Source organism: Mustela putorius, unplaced genomic scaffold, assembly GCF_011764305.1.
Source record: "Mustela putorius furo isolate JIRA1106 unplaced genomic scaffold, ASM1176430v1.1 tig00000585_pilon_pilon_pilon, whole genome shotgun sequence".
NCBI classification, from domain to species: Eukaryota; Metazoa; Chordata; class Mammalia; order Carnivora; family Mustelidae; genus Mustela; species Mustela putorius.
This window is the reverse complement of record NW_025421424.1, coordinates 1207742-1213741: the sequence shown is the minus strand read 5'-3', so window position 1 is coordinate 1213741 and position 6000 is coordinate 1207742. Positions and strand designations below refer to the sequence as shown.

Below are 6000 nucleotides of genomic sequence, written 5' to 3'. Positions count from 1 at the left end.
CCTGGATCAGAGCAGCAAAGATCAAAGGAGAAGGGGTGATCCTCACTTCTGGAGAGGAGAGGCTGGGAGAGAATGCCCGAGTAGGTAAAGGAGAGAAAGAAATGAAATGTGGCAGGTGGAGCCCTCTCTAGAGAGAACTAGAAGCGGTTTCTATTTCCCCAAAGGAGTCTGGTATTCAGGGCTCGCTCGCCCCGCCCTCCGCAGCCACCTCCACTCCCTGGACGCCGCTGCTTCTGGTCCCCAGCCTCCTTGGCATTCCCCCCTCCCACAGCACCCTGGCCTCCTTTCCATCTATGGTTTATGCATTCTTACCCCTATACATCCACTCTCTGCGGCTGCCCTTCCTGGATGACTCTCTGTCATTGATCAGAATCAAATTTAAATGCTGAGTGGTAAGTCTGACTTGGACCTCGAGCCAGGATTCCACATTACCTACCCCATGCTTCTCTGACTCTAGCTCACATCAGAACTGCCTGGCGGGGCGGGAGGTGCGGGGGTGGGGCTTTTTAAAAACAGAGTGCTGGGATCCCCAGTTCCAAATTCAGCAGGGCTAGGATGGGACCTGAGAATTTACATTGCTAGCAAATTCTTAATTGATGCTGACAGCTGTGGTCTGAGGACCACTAATCTAGATCATTCATGTAGCCTTAATCATGCACTGCCCTGAACGGATACCTTAATCGAGTGTGTATATCCTGCCTCCCAGACGAAACTGAATTGTTCAAAGGCAGTGGTAAGTACTTGACTGTAACCTACCTCCCACCCCACCTCCACCCCCGTAGTACCTAGCTGACATATTCTGAGCAGGTACCCAGACCCACTATAATTTATTAATTGGTGGGAGAGGTTAGTATTGATTTTAGATAACATTATGAAATAGGTTGTCCACAGGAGCCTCCCGTGTTCCTCTCCTTTCCTTGACTGATTTCTGTGCCACTCACTCTTCCTCCTCCGGGCTAAACCAGACCTCCCAAACCATATGACTGTTCTACAAATCTGGAATTCTATCATGTGTCCCTCAGAGTCTAAAAGCAATTCTTATAAGCAGTCGGGCTGAGGAGAAAAATGAGGCAAAGCAGTAGCCAGAAAGAGTATTGAAGCCCAGGAGGCCTTTTAAAATTTATTTTATTATTTTATTTTATTTTAATTTATTTTACTTTAATCTTATCTTAAGATGAGGGGTACTTGAACTAACATAAATACTGATGGAAAGAAACAGTGGAGGTGCAGGATGATGGTATAGAAAGAATATGATGGACAGAGAGGGGAGGGGAACCCAAAGTAAGAGAAGGATTGGCACAGACAGACAAGGTCTCCTCTCTCACTAGAGATGGAAGAAGGGAAGGAAGGGGTTTAGATGCGGGAACAAGGAGGCTTTGGAGTCTAGGTGACTCTTCATTCTCCCATCTTAGGATTCTATGAGATTAAATCACCGCAAAGTCAGTGGCTTTCTGTGACACCTTTCCTTGACCAAACTTTATTTACTTTTTTAAGATCTTATTTTTTTTTAAGATTTTACTTCTTTATTTGACAGACAGAGATCACAAGTAGGCAGAGAGGCAGGCAGAGAGAGAGGAAAGCAGGTTCCCTGCAGAGCGGAGAGCCTGATGTGGGGCTTGATCCCAGGACCCTGGGATCATGATCTGAGCCAAAGGCAGAGGCTTCTGAGCCACCCAGGTGCCCCTAAGATCTTATTTTTAAGTAATCTTTACACTGAATGGAGGGCTTGACCTCACAACCCCAAGTTCAAGAGATACACACTCCACTGACTGAGTCAGCCAGGCCCTCCTACTTCTCCTTGGCCAAACTTTAACTCGAAGAAATGGATCTTTCATGAGAGACTCTCAGGCCATGGGAGGCCTGACAGTGGGGCAGTGGGCCCTTCCAGTGGTCTGGAACACCTATTGTCCTGTCCATAAGATCGAACTGGAAAAGTAGGGCAAATATGTCCAATGTGACAACATAAGGTCTAGATTAAGGTTGCAGTGCCAAGTGCATGTTGGAACCAGATTTAGATCTCTCTTCCACCTGATCCCAGGAGCCATCTGCTCCACCTATCTACACTCATTCATTCTCTGACCACCTACCATGGCAAGGAAGTGGGAGAAATATTAAGACAACTTTTCATAGCCCTAAGCGTGGAGACTTGGGATGCCACCTCCATTCCAGATCCACTCAGCCCCAGCACACCTCTGGGAAAAAACTGTTGGCGCAAAGAGTAATATCGGCAATAATAACAAGTTAGCAAATGCCTCCTCAACTTAATTAGCATGCCGATTGCCTGGTACATTGTAGGAAGAGGCCAATAAATGTAAATTGCCACCATCTTCTTCCTCCTTCCTACTCCTCACCACCACCACCACCATCATCGTCCTCACTGTGTGTCCAGGAACCATGTTATGTACTTATGTATTTATTTATTTTTAAAGTATATGTTTTTCCTAATTACAAAAGTAATAGATGGACAGTGTTAAAAAGTTCTAACAAGAAATGCATAACATAAGATGTGCACATGTGCTGTGCTGGGAAGAGTTTAAGCCTGGGCTCATACCGCCTTATTTATATTAGGGTTCTACTGATGCTAGCTGTGTGGTCCCGGACAGGTTCCTTGGGTCTTCTGTGCCTCAGTTTCCTGATTTGTTAAGTGAGGGCAATCATAGTTCTTATGTCATAGAATTCTTAGGAAGTTTTTTTTTTTTTTTTTTTTTTTTTTTTTTAGAGAGAGAGTGTATGTGTGAGTGGAAGTGGGAGAGGCAGAGGGAGAGACAGAGAATTCGCAAGCAGACTTCCTGCTGAGCTGGAGCCCAGCTTGGGCCTTGATCCCACAACCCTGAGATTATGACCTGAGCCAAAATCAAGGGTTGTGTGCTCAGCCAAGTGAGCCACCCAATCATCCCAGGAAATTTAAATAAGATGATATATATATATATACATAAAGCACTGAGCACTATGCTTGGCACATAGTAAGCAGTCAATATAAGGTGGTTGTTATTGATGTTACTATTGTTGCTGTTCTGTAAAACTTTACAGAGTAAAATAACCAATATCGTAACTAATACTGATAGCTCTTTACATATTTTTAAGGTTTCCTTTCTCTCTCTCTCTCTCTTTCTCTCTGATATGGGGTCCAAAATATGTATACTGTTTCACATCTTTGTTTACATGACAGATATTCTAGATGATTCTCAAAACAGTCCTACAAAGTACATATTGATAACACTATTATAAATGGATATTTGATATACACTCTCTGAAAGTGGCATCATCACATCCCAATGTTCAAAGGAAACCTCTGGAGCCTGGAATATAAGGTAGAGGTCAGCAATCTTTTCCTGCAAAGAAAGCCAGATAGAAATAGTCTGGACTTTGCAGACCATGTGGTTTCTGTTGCAACTACTTAACTTCATGGTTACAGTACGAAAGCAACTGTAGACCGTATATGAAGGAATAAGGGTGATGGTGTCCCTATAAACTTTATTAGTGGAGACCAAAATTTGAACTTCATATAATTTTCGCATGCCGTGAAATATTCTTAAAGACTTTTTATTTTTTATCTGACAGACAGAAATCACAAGTAGGCAGAGAGGCAGGCAGAGAGGGAAGCAGGCTCCCCGCTGAGCAGAGAGCCCGATGTGGGGCTCCATCCCAGAACCCTGGGATCACGACCTGAGCAGAAGGCAGAAGCTTTAACCCCCTGAGCCAGCCAGGCACCCCAAATATTCTTCTTCTTCTTCTTTTTTCCAACCATTATTTTTTTTGTTTGTTTTATCTTAAAGATTTTATTTATGTAGTTGTTTTAGAGAGAGAGAGAACAGGAGTCGGGGGTGGGGGTGGACAGAGGGAGAGGGAGAGAGAATCTCAAGCAGACTCTGCACTGAATATGGAGGCCAACACAGGGCTTGATCTCACAATCCTGAGGTCATAACCTGAGCCGAAACCAAGAGTTGGTCGCTTCATAGACTGTGCCACCCAAGCGTCCCCAAGCATTATTTTAAAATGTCAAAACCTTTGTTGGATTGCAGGCTGTACCATACAAAAATGCAACAGGTCGAATATGGCCGGTGGGTCATAGGGGGCACAGTCTCTTGCCTTTCTGGAGCGCGTTTGAAAATCGGAGAGCCAATGAAGTGTAGAAGTCATACCTTAACATGCCCTTCCTGCCTTCTCAGCAGGAAGCATGCTTTCCTCTGATCAAAACGCATTATCCCACCAAATCTGTTAAAATCCTTCTCGAGGTTTAGATCACACACTGTATCCTCTGTGAAACCTTCCCAAAATTCTTCTGAAGACATAAATGCTTGTTTCCTCCCCAGATTCTCTTCACACTTCTTTTATAGTACTGCATATGTACTTTTCACCTACCAGCACCCCTACTAGGCCTCAAACTCCTTGTGAGTTCAATTTATCTGATGTGCATCCGGAACGAGTTCCCTGCTTGGCATTTATGAGGGTTGGACTGAGTTAGAGTTTCATCCTCTCTCGGGGGCAAGAAAGAGAAACACATTAGAGCTAGTCTAGTGGGGAGGGAGTGAAGTTGGGGGGTAACTTAGAATCAGGAACATCTTAAGGAACTGAAGTCAGGAAGCCTCCACCAGAGCTGCAGCTGTGGTTTGGAAAGCAGACAACCAAGGACTCTCTCTCTCTTCCTCTCTTTCTCTCTTTCAGGCCATGTGGACTCTCATCTGCTACTTCTCCAAGTAGGTTGATTTCATTACTTTTTTTTTTTTTTTAAACCTCAGGAATTCTCTCAATGCTAGGGCTAAGAGAGATCAACTCGCTTCTGTTAAGTCCTAATTAAATTTCTGGGAGAGAGAATGCTGTCCAGGGGAATTGGTTGCATGGTATAAACACAAGTGTCAGAGTTTCTCTGAGCAGGTGGCTGGGCCGTTATTCTCTGTGGGTGGAGGGAATGTGTTGGGCAGGTACCTCAAATGCTTATACTACCTGGGTGCCTGGTTGGCCCTTTCAGCAGAGCATGTGATTCTTGATCTCAGGGTCATGAGTTCAAGCCCCATGTTGGGCCTGCTTAAAAAAAAAATGCCTGTGATCCCTGCTGACTTCCTTTATCTCAGGATGGCTGGTACTGTGGTTCCTTGTAATCATCTCTCTCTTTTCATCTAACTAGATGGCGCACTCCTTTAGAACAGAGACAGTCATACTGGTTTTGGTGGCACAAGTCCAAGCACAGTGTTTTGCACACAACAGGTAATAAGAAATGTTTATTGAATGGAGTTGAAAATACCACCTTCTATTCAGTCTTCACCGCATTTTTCGTCTTTATGAGAGGTACACATTCCATTGCTAGGCAAAAGACATGTGACATAAAAGATAAATTTCCTTTTCCTGGCTTCAGTGTTTTTTTGTTTGTTTGTTTGTTTGTTTGTTTTTTGTTTTGTTTTTTATTAAATTGTCTTTAGCTCAGATAATTGCATTATTTCTATTCCAGGTTTTCAGAGGTCAAACAACCTCAGGTCCAGACGTACTACGAATGCAACTGTAATAGTTTCAGAGCAATTATCTCTTTCCAGCTTTGCAGGACAGAACAACTCAAACTCTGGAGCCAGGCTAGTAAGAAATCCTTTTATATGTCCCCCTCTCAGCTGAAAGGGAACTCTCGGCCTCTTGGAGCGGAGCATTATGAAGCTGTAGCTAGTGGCCCAGGAAGCTGCTGCCTGGGCTGCCTTCTAAGCAGGCCTGGAGCAGCTGAGTGCCCCCGATCATACCTGAATCCGTCTGCCCTGAACCAAGGCCAGGGAAGCGCAGCACGTGAGGGCAGTCAGGGGAGGCAGTCAGGGGAGGCAGTCCTTTCCTGGCTGTCTGTGTAACTGCTGGAGAGTTTCCCTCCAGTGTGATTACAGCTCCTCTGATCTGCTCCCTTGGGGAAGAAGTTGGCTCATTGTTTACCAAAACCGTTGCTCCCACTGGTAGTTAGTTCTGCTGCCTCTTTCTGTTCTGATGAGCTGCAAGCTTCGTATAGAAGCAGATCTCAGGGATGGGGCA

At 44.7% G+C, this 6000-nt stretch overlaps 1 protein-coding gene across 3 annotated transcripts in view; it reads left to right on the top strand.

Moving 5' to 3' along the window:
• Positions 1-212: 212 nt before the first annotated feature.
• The window catches only part of BCL9 (BCL9 transcription coactivator), a 95926-nt gene continuing 90138 nt past the window's right edge, over positions 213-6000 (top strand). For 2 of the 3 annotated variants that reach the window (XM_045081819.1, XM_013049509.2), the window contains exons 1-3: positions 213-392; positions 4666-4697; positions 5126-5205. The gene's annotated coding sequence lies outside the window, so the exon portion shown is untranslated. The remainder of the gene's footprint in view (positions 393-4665; positions 4698-5125; positions 5206-6000) is intronic. The other variant, XM_013049510.2, reaches the window with a different exon arrangement.